Below are 14,247 nucleotides of genomic sequence, written 5' to 3'. Positions count from 1 at the left end.
TTACCAAACAAATTAATACCTATAAATATAGTCTATATTTGCCAAAACACACTGAGAAAGAAGGAAACATTTTCCAAATGAAATACTCAATCTTGACAAAAATTATTTTTATCTCTAATTTTCAAATCATCCATTTTTTCATTTTCCCAAATTTATTCGCCCTACAAATATTTGTCACTTTATACAACTTCATTCGAAAGTTTTAGGGATATAGAAATTTTTTAAAAAGTCTATTAAAAATGTCACTGTCAAATTAATATGAGAAAAAAGTAACCAGTAATTGCAATATTGCTTAAAAATATGATATAGATAATTTCTAGGAATCTATGAACATAGAATACTTAACAGCTGAAGAACACTGGAAAAGAGGTTACAGAGAATTCAGTTTCTGTGTTTTTTTTAGCCCTGCATTCACAAGAGGTATACGTACTCTTTTGTTAATTAATCAAGACTCTCATACTAAATGAGATTCTACACCATTATTACCAAATACAACCTTTATTTTCCTAAAGAAAAAAATCCTTTTCCTACTATAATTATTACAATCCTCTCACAAAGTCCAATTTTGTTCCATCATATAGTTTTCAATTTTTCTCCCTGTAAAACTGGCAAGTGATGGAATACACTAAAAAGATGGATGTGAGGCTTGCTTGCCATTGTTACTCTGGTGCATTCTCTCACATTCTCCTTTTTGGACAATTTAGTGATATACATATACATATATATGTAAAAGCAAGGACTAATGACTCTCTAAAATTTGATATTTGATTCAAATCAACTATGATAATATAGATCTATACTATCAGAATATATCAAAACTATGTATGTTGTTAAAGAAATCATCTTTTCTTCCATTAGAGATCAAAAACAGCTCTTGCCCGTATTATATTGGTAGATTGCATTAGTATCTTCCAGTTTTACAGAATGTCATGCTGCTATAGCTCAAAAGATAAGATTAAATATAGTTCAGCTTTATCTTTATAAAGGATTCTGCAACTAAGTCTGGTATAAATTGAGCATGAAATGAATGTATTACTGCAAAAGAGTGAAAATAAAACCCATTATAAACTAGGAATTAATCACTGCAATGGCAAATCATTTTGTAAGCTGCAGGATTTTCTTTGAGACTGTTTTGCTTTATACTTTTTTAAAGGTTTGCTGAAAAGCAATCACTTTCTCTTTTCTCTTTACTTTTATTACTTATGACTTTCATATGAATGTTTACCTTGTCTATTTGGTATACATTTGAAGAACTAATTGGTTTTTTAAGGTCTATTGATTTGGTAGCCATGGTCTGTACACACCTTTCACATATCTTTTCAAAACCTCTATGCCATGACTTGAAATTGTCATGAAATAAAATATCTAACAAAGCATAAATCATGTAAAATTAAAATTTCATTCCTTGATATATAAAATAGGAAGGGTTAATGCTCTATAACTATTAAAACTAATTCCTTGTTAGTTTCATTCCATTATTGTTAAAGTACCTTGTGTCATAGCCATGCAGTTAGGGTATGGAAAAGTAGCAGGCCAGTTCATTGGTTGTCTATTAAGTGAGATTATGTATATTTAGTAAATTTCGGGGGCATCGATTGTTATTCTGAATGAATTATCAAGTTAAGGATTGATGTGTATATATGTAATATCTCTCTGTAAAAAATTGAAACTATTTTCTACTTTTTGTAAAGTTTGTTCCACAGCTTTTAAATCAAACATATTAACATTATATAGACAGAAGTTCCTACTTGAACACTATATATGCATTTGTGAAAAATATTTTTCAGTAAAAACATGTCTGTGGATAAAAATATGAATGGGGCCAATCACACTTTGTAGCCAGAATACACATAAACACACAAAAAACTAAGCAAATAAAAATCCAACACATTAAAATTTCTAACACATTAAGAAATATTATAGTAAATGTTGGCCTTTTCAAAGGAAAAAGGTGACAACCACTTGATGGAAAGTAAGAGAAGCATGAAACAGCTGAGTTTCATAAACAAAGGCAGATGGAAATCATATTCAGAAGGTGCAAGTGAAAATGTAGTTAGAACCTCTGTGTGAAATGAAGCGGCACCAGAGATGAGAGAGTCCAGCTCTTTGTTCTGTACTTGATTCCTCACTAAAATTATCAGAGAAAACTGAGAATAAGCTCTTCCAAGCCAGAGCATGAAGTCAGGCTGAATCAAGAGGAAGATCATGCAGGAAGTGAGAATTCCACTCTGTATTGTTTCCCCTTGCCTATGTTACTGAATTTACCATTCAACTTGTGTGTGTGTGTGTGTGTGTGTGTGACGCACACGTCAATGAGACTTCCAAATTATATTAAATAATTAACTCATTTACCACTTGCATATGAACGAGCTAGAGAAATATGGACTGCAAGACTATATCCATTTTACACAACTAAATTTAATTTTTTACTTTATATAATAAGAGTATATGATTTCCACAGAACTCCTACTTGGAGAACAGAAACACATTCGTACAACCGCAGTAGATCCCACTGATAATCCTACATTTATGTTTCATGGGGAAAAAATGTCTTCAACAGTTAATTTCTTGAAAGGAATTTTCATGTAACAAGGCCCTAGAAAATATAGGTTGATCCCTCAAAATATTTCAGAGTCATACATTCCTTTCCCAGAGACATGAAAAGAGATTTTCAGATGCAGACTTCATTTTCCAAAAATTGGCTCACGGGCTTTCTAAAGGTTCCCATGTTTCCTCTTAGTCTAAGAGTTCTAGGTTAAGATTCATACTGCAGAAGGGCCGTGATCAGGTCAGTAAGTTTGAGAAAGTTCTCAGATGTGTTCTTAATTAACAAATATTTCTTGAAAGCCTTCTAAAGAAAAAAAAAATACTACTAAAAGTTGGAGTTGAAGTGTGTACAACTCGTAATTTTTCTCACAGAATATGGTATTCCAATGAAGAATTTTAATCATATAATTCAACAAAATCACAATAGTTGGACTGATGTTTTTCTAAATTAGGGTCATAGCATGGTAACATAGACCCAATCTAGATCGAATTAGAGGCTCTTAGGTGGATGTCAAACTGGATTTGGAAAAATCAGTATACATTAAACAGTTAAACAGGATTATATAACCTTTTTGAAAATACTAAAAGTGACATAGAAGAGTGGAGAATATTCTATCCCCAAATATGTCATGTTAGCTCAAGGATTACTCTGAGCTAAAGGCACTTGAAAAAGAACAGATGCAAGAACATTCTAATTTTCCTTTTTATTCCTGAAAACAAGAAGAAAAACTCTCATGTAAAAGATGCCCTCCCTGTACCAGAAAAAAAGAAACTTTCTCCTAGGTGGAGCCATGGCAGAATTTCATAAAAACAGACTTTGTTAAAAATTTTCTTGTCTTCCTTTAACTTCCCTACACAGTCTACTTTTCCAGAATTGCCTTTCTTTGTTGAATCTAGTATAAAAGTATTCAGGTTTTGCCTTTTGTTTGAGTCTTTATTTCTCATGAAGCCTCCCATGTCACATAAAATTCGTATCAAATAAATTTGTAAACTTTTCTCCTATTAATTTCTCAGACCCAGCAAAAGAACCCTAACAGGGAAGAGAGAAAATTTTAAAATATGTATATATTAGCCTGCAAAACCATTTACAAAAGATGAAAAGATAGAAAATATATCATCTAAAGTTAGTTAAAAATCTGTGTTAACAATGATGTTTAAATAGAATTTCACACTGTCATTTTTCAAAAAATTCCAATGAGTGCATCTTACAATGGTCCTCCTAGAAGACTGGCAAAGAAAGACATGGAAAGGTAAATATAGCAGCCAAGCACACTCAGTAAATGAGATGACATGTAAAATAAATAGCAGATAAAATTAGAAGTCAGAGAGAGCATTAAGGTAAGGAAGAGTACACAATGAAATTAAAGGATTTTCTGCGTTTGAAATGGCAGGAAAGCAATGACACTGATTTAATTTATTTTAAATCATCTAAGAAACAAGGATAAAGATGAATTCACTTCTTTCTTCTGGTTTATTCATTCATCTTATAGAAGTATTTATGCTTCTGGAAAATTTAAGAAAAAATGTTGGGTACTTGAAAACTCAAAAATACTTCTGTTACTTTTATACCTTAATAAGAATTTATAATAGTCATCTCAAATATATGTTGATTTTATTCTAAAGCATAGGAAAATAAAAGCACTTCCAAAATATTTTCCATGAGTTTAGTATAAGATTGAAATTTAAAAAAAAAAAAAAGTCAAGTTGAACAAAAAAAGTTAAAGACCAATTGATTGATTAAATTTGGGCAATATCATAAGAAAGTATTGGCAAACATAACCTATCTTTATATTTAAAGATCAATACACATACTAAAATATAATTTCAATGTTAATATCTAAGAAAAAAAACTATAATCACCTCTTCATTTGGTGAAAGTCATATGATAAAGTTTGTATGCCCTCTTGAGTTAAAACTACTGGATAATGGAGAAATTAAACTATATTTATTCAACATTCTAAAAATTATATACATAAATATGATATACTTAAGTATATATTTATGAATTTATGTAAAATGAGAAAACAGTGGAAGCATTTAATTACTCTTAAACATTTTCTGGAGATGTAAGCTAACTTAGAAAAGAGAAAGAAAGAAATTATATAAGAAATGAAAAGATGGAAGTAAAAAAATCATAATTATTTGTAAATAATATGGACACAAGCCTAGAAAACCAAAGAAAACTAACTTAAAACCTATCCAAATGACTTCCCCAAGATAGCATAAAACTTAATATACAACCATCAAAGTACTTAAAGTCCAAAAGACAGTATCAAGTATTGTCAAGATTGTGGGAAAATTGGAACTCTCATATACTGCTGTTGTGATTGCTGAGTTACTTTGGAAAACTATTGGGCAATATCTACTAAATCTAAATACATGCATACAAATTTCCCAGCAATCCTATTTCTAGATACATACCCAACAAAATTTTATATAAATGTGAATCAAATACAAGTATAAAACTTTGACTGTAGTAATATTAAAAACTGAAATCTGGAAATAGCCCACACAAGAACAACAGATATGATAAATACCTTGGGGATTATATTACATGACAGGTTTGTTAGGGAATTGTTGGAAAATAGAGATTTCCTAAAATATATCAGTTTTTGGTATTTGCTAGTGTCAGGAAACACTGTGAAAAGTCTGCAAATGACAAAGTTACAGAGTATTCTTTTAAACTCTGAGGTTCTCTGCCTTATCTTGTCTCTGACCTATTTACAATCTCTAAATTATAAGTATATAAAACATAGCAATAAAAATAATTCTTGTCCTGAGAAATGCAAATGTTGACAATTGTAACACAATTGCTTATTGCTCTTGGTACATTGATGGCTTTGCCAACTTTACTTGTATTTGGAAATTTGTCATATTCCTTGCCTGGCTATGTCTGTTTGGCATTCTGGATTCTCCTGTGAATCAGTTGTAACATTGTTTCTCTCAATAGCTAATGAGTTTAACAAAAATGTTGAGGTTATATTTGTATGAGAGTAAACATTTTATTACTTTATTATTTTATAAGCATTAGGCTTTTTTGGATAATGAAATAAATACTATAAGTGATAGAGTACTTCCTTATTATTTAGTGATACTAAAAGACTTTGATATTTCAGTTTTTATAAAAAAGCTATTTTTGTGTTAACTTTCAAAGAGTAGCTATTTTGACTTAAATTTTAATAAAAAATATTCTGGAGTATGATCATAGAGATAATGTTTCATGTGCAATGTATACTTTGAATTATCCATAACCTAGCCAATGCAAAAATTCTACAAAGGAGTACAGGAGATGATCATAGTTCATTCAAACACTTGACGAAAGTACATAGCAGATACACATTTTATAGAAATATATATTCTAAAATCTGTTCATCTTTGCTAGAATGATAATGAGATGTCAGAATTATGTCACCAAGCAGATCGTTTTGAAAAACAAACAGATGCACTTAAACTGTTCCAGGGTACTACTTCTAAAATAGAACTTGTTTTGTGAAGACATAAATTTGAAAATAGTGATTTGGAAAGGGTCCTAGCACCTAGAAGAGACTCAAGTATTCTTAAGCTTCAGCCTACTAAGAACCAACAGGAAATTAACCTTTGATCCATACTGCAGGCTGGGTGGAATGTGCAGGAGGTTGTTTCCAGGAATTTGTAGGCGGTAACTTTCCAGAGGAGGCTGGATGAGCCTAAGGGGAGCATATTGTTTCTTCATCTCCATTAGGAGGTGGAATTAGCACTAGGGACAACAAAGTGCCTTGAAGTGCCAGCAAAATTTGCACCTCAGAGTTGCGTACACTCGTCTGCTGTTCATCTTATTGCAGCTACGTTTCCCTGTTCTCTACCTAAAGTAAAGATACTTGTATCCTTTACCTTGGTTCTTTGTCAGCTTTCTGTTAATCACACACTGCAATTCTGCTACCAATATAAGATAAATATCTTACCCACAGAATTCTCATGACACTTCATACAACTTGAGAAAGAAATGTTCTAAATAACCATTTAAATCATTTTCCACATGGAAAGTTATCAAAATTATTATAATATACACTGATTGGGTTTTAAAAGTGACTGATATCACTGAAGATGAAAATTTATGAGCTAAATTTTTAACAAGTGAATATTGTGATTGAAAATGAACTATCATAATTCAGTTCATGCCGCCCAAGACAAACTTATTCCTTTAAGATCAACATATTTTGATAAGTTATCTTTTTCTTCTCTGTAAACATTGAAAACAAGCATTGAAAAATCTACGTGTATATGTAGTCACTTAAATCACTGTATTACAAAGTATTACTTCAAAAATATGGAGAACACCTAAGAGGAATCAAGGGGCTTTTTACAGATTTTGATTTGGAGGTGTTAAGTATTCAAGTGGGAAGGATATGGGGATAATCAAGTTGTTGGGCAGGGTGCAGGGTGGTATCACAAATTCTGGTTCAAATGTATTAAGATTGAGATTCCAATAGGCGTCTTTCATTTGAGAATGCAGAATTAGCAGGTGAACTTATGAGGATGTTTTGGAATAAGTCTATAAATCAAAACACAAATTTGAGTATTATTACTATATAGACAATAAAAGATCTGTATTATGAATTATTTGCTATTATATTTTTATAGCCTATGTTATAAAATAACTTTTGCATTGAACAGAAAAGTTATCAAGAATGTGAGTTACTAGGGTTGGGTAAATACTTTAGACAATTGATCTGTATATTTAAAAATAAGTAATTGGTTACAAATAACCAAGGAATGAATATTAAAACTGTTATTTTAAAATATTTTATCATTTAATAAAGTTTTTAAAATGTTCAATAAGGATGTTTAAGAAAATACATTATCTAAAGCAATAACTTTATATGCAAGATACCCAGAGAAATGTAAAAACGGTTTCTTCTAAGAGAGGGAGATGGGGGTTTTCTTCTACTCACATATTACAGCATATCTTAAAAATTACTGAGGACATGTTTTAAATAGCTATGATTAAGTGAACTAAGCAACTTTCTGCTTCCCAAAAGATAACTACTATGTCTCAGTGGATCACAAATGCATATTAATTAATCATTTAACCAGTTTTTGAGTTTGGTTCATAAGTTGTTAGGAGACACAGTACATGTCATTCTATAAAGATTTCCAAAACTTGTGTCTCTGTTTCCTTATTTTATCCAAATATCTTATATTATCTTTGAGTAACATGACATTTACCTTGCAGAACTGTTTACCCCATGTAGTTTAGAAGCTATTGCCTCCACAATGTTAGCATGTTATTGACATGATAATGTATTCTGTGCACCCAATCTTAGTCTTTCCACTTGAAAAGACTTTCTTATTTATCGTGGAGAAAAAAAAAAGTCTTTTTGTTTTGTTTTGTCTGTTTTGTTTTGTTTTTCACTTGACAAAGCAAATGAAAGTGAAGCCTGATTGGGGAAGCCTGCTTCCTGAGAAGAAAGCTGGCTGTGAAGAGAAACTGGCCCTTTACAGTGAGATGTCAACTTTCAGTAGCATCAGTTAAATTTAAAGACACCATGAAAATTGTATGACATTGCATTAAAATGATTTAGACCTCTCTTTGGATACAAAATGCAGGCTTTACATAATTTTCTCTCTTCCAGCTCGGAGGGACTAAGGCAATGAGGTTAGTCCTTTAAGGCATACTGCGAAGTACTGTAACAGAATGAAAATTCAGGAAAACAACACTTGGGTAAAGCTTATTATTTTCAGCTATAGTTAAAAAGAAAACAAAATAAAACAAAGTGATGTCCCTTTTCATCCCCAAATTAGCAATGACATGTATATTTTTTAAACCCACACACATTTACATCCTAGCAAGCAATTTTTATTTTGTTACCATTCCTTCTGAAATACATCCTAAGAAATCTAGATTTGACATAAAACAGATTTATCTAGTTAAATTGTTTAAGGAGATTATTTAAAGAATAGTTTTCTTGAACCTGAAAACTGAAATGTCACTCAATTTTAGTTGGGACTCTAGTGCATCCTCCAGATGTTGGGGAACATTCTGAAGAAATGGGAGGGCATCTACCCCACCTCCCTGGGAGAGAAGTCACTTAGATACATGTTTGAGTCCCTTCTTCTCCCTTTTATATACACATACATAGATGATAATTAATGCCAGCTAGAATTTGTCTTCTGTGGAAAAAGTTTTTGCCTGTTGTTTTCTAGTAGTCATGAAGGAGAATTAATAAAATGGCCGCACTTAGGCTAACAGATTGCTTATTCTTATGCTTGCCCTTAAAACAGTCAACTAACCTGACTGGCCAGTTGTTACTCACACCTCCTGGCCCATTGTTAAAATAAAGCTACTAATTTTACTGTTTCTACTTTATTCCAGTAATCAAAAGTATTAATCATGCTTGATCTCTGAGTTGATCTCCAGGGAGAAGGTCACGGGACTCCAACCTTACAAAATAGCCTGAATTACCGAGAAGACCACGCGTTGGGTGCTTATAAGATAAAGAGATCGAAGAGCAACCACTAGCCTCTACTGGTCACCTGGAGACACCATGATGCCACTCTGAGTCTATGAGAAGAAAATAATTCTGTTGACTGTTATCGATGTTTTACTGTTTAAGCTATGGCTATATAATTACCCTGCCCCATCCCCTAAGATGGGCTCACAGTTTTGAAGGCACTAGCCTGCTGTGAGTCCCCTTTGCCTGGCAAAGCAATAAAGCTGTCTCCTTTCTTCTAAGCTCCAAAACCATGTCGCTGAGTTATTTGGCTCATCTGGGAACCTGTTTGCAAAAGTGATTGTTCTCTTTATTTCTGCTGCCATGTAGAAAGCTCTGCTTTCATGGAGAAAGCCACCCTATCTTGCAGGCAAAGCATATCCTCCTTCAACTCTAAATACGTTCTATTTACAGGGGAAGAGTTAAGAAGGTTTTTTTTTGTTTGTTTTTTTTATTTTTTGTTTTAGATTTAGAATAAAACCCGTATCTCCATTATATCACTTCGAATAGTTTTTTTTTGTTTTTTTTTTTTTTTTTTTTTTACATTTTATATGAGATAGGAAGTCATCCTGTTATGGAGAGTCTAAGTGATTAGTTTGCCTGTTGATTAGTTTGCCTGTTCAGGAAATAGGCAGTTAGATTTTATTTTGCCTAATATATTAATATTGTCTTTCTTTTATAACAAAGAGAGCAGAGAGCATGAAATTCAATACTGATATGACTTGATACTGGAAAATTTTGGCTTTTCCAGCAGCTAGACTATAATACATTTAAAAAAAAATAATGTAGATAGAAGAATCTGAAAAAAAATCAAGTGTAAGCTCTAAATTGCAAAGAGGAATCAGATAATTTATCTATTGTCTTTATGAGAATTTTATTTTTATCCTGGATAGAGGAATGACAATCAAGCAGTCCAAGTTCTCAGAATATGCGGTAAGATCAAGTGCCTGAATCTGTCTTAGTCCTTTGTACTAAGTTTCACATGACTCTCTTGTGGCACATTCAATTGACAAGTTAAGGAATGTATAAAATTAAGTTTGTTAGAATGGAAGAAGAAAATAATTCTTTTTGTGTATCTGCTTTGCACCAGGCATAAGATAGTAATTTTATACAATCATTTTATTTAGTGCTTCAGTGTTATAGTTAATCTTCCAAGAGCTTCTCATACTTTGTTAGTCCTTTTGGTGGCCTTAAAATGTTTATTAGTCTGACTAGCATATAATCCTTGTTTCTGAACATTCTCGAGCAGGCTGCTTATAATCAGTACTTTCCACCTGAAGTATGTTGTTTCTCAATGTTCAGACTTCTTGAATAAATGCTTGATTGTTATTAGTATAAAGCCATTAGATACTTTTTCCTTAAATAAAAAGAATTAAGATGCTAAGAAATGGAAAACCTTCCAAATTATATGTGTTAGAGTATCTCAGTTCTTTATTCTCCAAACTGCAAATCATTATTTACATGTAATTTCCTAAATTATTCTAAAATGTCAATCACTGATAACAGAATATATTCTAATTGCTGAAATAAAGATTGTGTTTTGATAGTTAGGATATCATTATTTTGGAAGGACTATAAATACACACTGACCATTCATTTGAGGAATCTGTTATTCCCTAAATAGATTTCTGAAAATCTACTTGGTAATTTTGGCCATTTTGAAAATATTTAGGAATATAAACTCGCTAAAATGTAATTTTTCTCTGAGTACTATTCTTTCAACAGCAACAATGTATTAACTAATCAAAATAATTAATTTCCTCTCATACAATTTTAAGGATTATTTCTTGTGCTTTCTTTAGATGGGCAAAGAACTATAGATCTTTTAAAGAAAATTTTTGTCTTAAATACCAACCCTAAAAAGCTTTATAAATCAGATCCAACTTTATATAATCATAACTACAGATTCATTGTCTGCTAAATTTCTTCCCACTAATGGTGCGCAAATCCTATCATAAATTTATTTCCTAACCAATTTGAACAATCATGGCAGTTTCCAGCAACATCTCTAGTTTTTTCTAAAGTGTTTACTGTTACATTCAGTGAAAAAATGCATGTTATATTATGCTTGTCCTAACTGTGTAATGGAGATTTGTCACACAGCCTGTTTATCACTTTTTTGCAAGAATACACACCATATTTAGTGCTTGATTCCTGGCTGCACTCTGTGACCCTCAGATTCAAAGGTGTAATTCTCACCAGGCTGTGCTTTTGTTTGCTTTTGTTTAAAAAAACATTTTTTGTGTTTACAGGTGCTAAGGTTAATTTTCCTACCCACGTGAGATAAAATAGAAGAAAATTATGTGTGTTAAGGCCAAGTGTTGCAAATCATAACTGAGAAAGCCACACTGATAAATGCTAACACTGCTACATCTTGTACAAATTTTTATTGCTACTAAATCCAAGGTGTTGTGGTCACTGCAGGAAATGTTAAATGCTATACAATCAGGAGTTGGAACACATTCCTCTTTAGAAGACCCTCTGAAATTCATGATGCCTATGTTTAAGAAGATTCATCTTGACCTCTCTTGCCAGGTCTTGAAAAACTAATTTGCCAACCAGATTAATGGATAATCTTATTGCTGTCACTCCATTTTGTCTTTAAATTTTATCTTTTTCTGATTATGTTCCCTCTAGTCAATATTCCTGCTGAACTAGTATCCTCCTCTTAACTCTTCGGTGGATGGAAAATGACTTTAAAGGATCAGATCTAGCATTTTCTGAGATGTACTCTAGGAATAGATTCATTTTCTACTGATGTGTAACAAATTACCACAAACTTCATGGCTTAAATCACTATACTCTTTTATCGCACATTTCCTGTCTGTAAATCTGGCATGACTTGGCTGGATTCTCTGCTCAGGGTCTCACTGAGATGAACTCACTTGTTGGCTAGGGCTGCAGTTTATATCAGGGTCTTCTTTGAAGTTCACTTGTGGCTGACCGAATTAATCTCCTTGTGGTCAGAGGACTCAGGGGCCAATTTTCTTGCCAGCTGTTGACCAGCAGCTGTTCTCCTCTCTTATAGCTTACTCACATTCGTTCCCACGTGCCCCCTTCATTTTCAAGTCACAAGAGCAAGTCAAACCCTACTGTGTTTCAAATCTCTGAGTTCCTCTTCTGCTACCAGAGAAAACTCTTTTTTAAAGGGCTCAGGTAATGCTAAGTCCACATGGTGTGATTTCCCCTTTGCCATGATTTACCATAATCTAGCAATTGATGTCTCATATTCATAGGTTCCAAACACACAAAAGCGGAAGGGTTTACAGAAGAACAAATGTCAGTAGAGGTCATCTTAGAGTTCTGCCTATCTCAAGTGGTGAATTGAAGGGAAAAGGAGTCTGGTTATTATTATAATCATTGAGTATGCATTTGAGAATGATCTATAATTTTGAGGATGTTTTCAAACATTTTCACATTAAGTAATTTATATTCAAATGTTTTGAATAAATCTCTTTTAATTTAAAATCACAAATGTAATGTTTATTTTCTGTTAAAGAGTTAAAATAAAGAAAACACAAATAATCATTCTAATGGTAATAAATCTTACTAAACAAGTTTAGAAACCTAATGTTACAGATCACATATTTTTCTGGGACACACCTATTTTGATAGTGGTATTTTGTATATATTTCCAAAGTCACTATTTCTAAAAAGAAGCAGTATCATCACAAACCATTCTAACTTTAGAGGTCTGGCATAAGAGCCAACTGATTTACAATCAACATGGGTAGCATATTTTGCAAGAATCCAATTTAACAAAAAGTGTTATATGACTTGACTGGGTCTCTTTTAAGTGGGGAGATTTGGCTTGTCATGGTCAAGAATTTAAAATAATCCAAGGAACTGACAAATTGAGTTAATTTATTTGATTAAACTTCTAAAATTATTTTCTAAGGAACAGTTGATTTATAACGTATTAGTTTCAGGTGTAGAATATAGCGACTCAAAATTTGTATAGATTATACTACATTTAAAGTCACCAAAAATAATGGCTATATTTCCTTGCTGGCTATCCATTTTGTACATAGTAGTTTGTACCTCTCAATTCACTACTTCTACCCCACCTCTCCTCCATCCCTCTCCCCACTGGTAATGATCATTCTGTTCTCGTATACTGTGAGCCTGTTTCTGTTTTGTTCTATTCATTTGTTTGCTTTATATATTAGATTCCACATATAAATGATAACACACAATAATTGTCTCTCTCTGACTTATTTCACTAAGCATAATACCTTCTAGGTTCATTCATGTTGTTAGAAATGGCAGAATTTCTTTTTCTTTTTTCCTATGGTTGAAAAATATTCCATTGCATATAAATACCACATTTTCTTTATCCATTCATCTGTTGATGGATACTTAGGTTGCTTCCATATCTTGACAATTGAAATAATGCTTCTATGAATGTGGGGGTACATGCAATTTATCAAATTACTGTTTTCATTTTCTTGGGATATATATCCTGGAGTAGACTGCTGGATCATACAATAATTATATTTTTACTATTTTAGAGGAACCTCCATACTATTTTCCACAGCAGCTGCACCAAGTTACATTCTCACCTCCCTCTTTACATCCTTGTCAATATTTCTTATTTGTAGACTCTTTGATGATAGGTATTTTGACAGGTATAAGGTGATATCTCATTGTGGTTTTGATTTGAAATTTTCTGATGATTAGGGATGCTGAGTGTTGTTTTTGTCTGCCTGTTGGAAATCTGTATATCTTCTTCAGAAAAATGTCCATTCAGGCCTTCTGCCAATTTTTACTTTTTTTTTTTTTTTTTGATATTGAGTTGTATGAGCTGTTTCTATATTTTGAAATTAACCCCCTATTTGGTCATATCATTTGCAAATATTTTCTCCCATTGAACAGGTTGTCTTTTCATTTTGTCAGTGGTTTCCTTTGCTGTGCAAAAGCATTTTAGTTTAATTAGGTTGCATTTGTATATTTTTGCTTTCATTTCTTCTGCCTTAGGAGACGGATCAAAAAAAATATTGCTACGATTTATGTCAAAGTGTCTTCTGCCTATGTTTCTTCTAGGAGTTTTATGGTTTCTGGTCTTATACTCAGGTCTCTATTTAGGATTAAACGTTTTGAGTTTATGTTTGTATCTGGTAGGAGAAAATGTTCTATTTTCATTCTTTCACATATTACTAGTTTTCCCAGTGCCACTTACTAAAGAGACTGGTTTGCCCCATTGTATATTCTTTTCTTTTTGGTAGATTTA

This window comes from Camelus ferus, chromosome 2 (assembly GCF_009834535.1).
Source record: "Camelus ferus isolate YT-003-E chromosome 2, BCGSAC_Cfer_1.0, whole genome shotgun sequence".
NCBI lineage: Eukaryota > Metazoa > Chordata > Mammalia > Artiodactyla > Camelidae > Camelus > Camelus ferus.
This window is presented reverse-complemented; position numbering follows the sequence as displayed.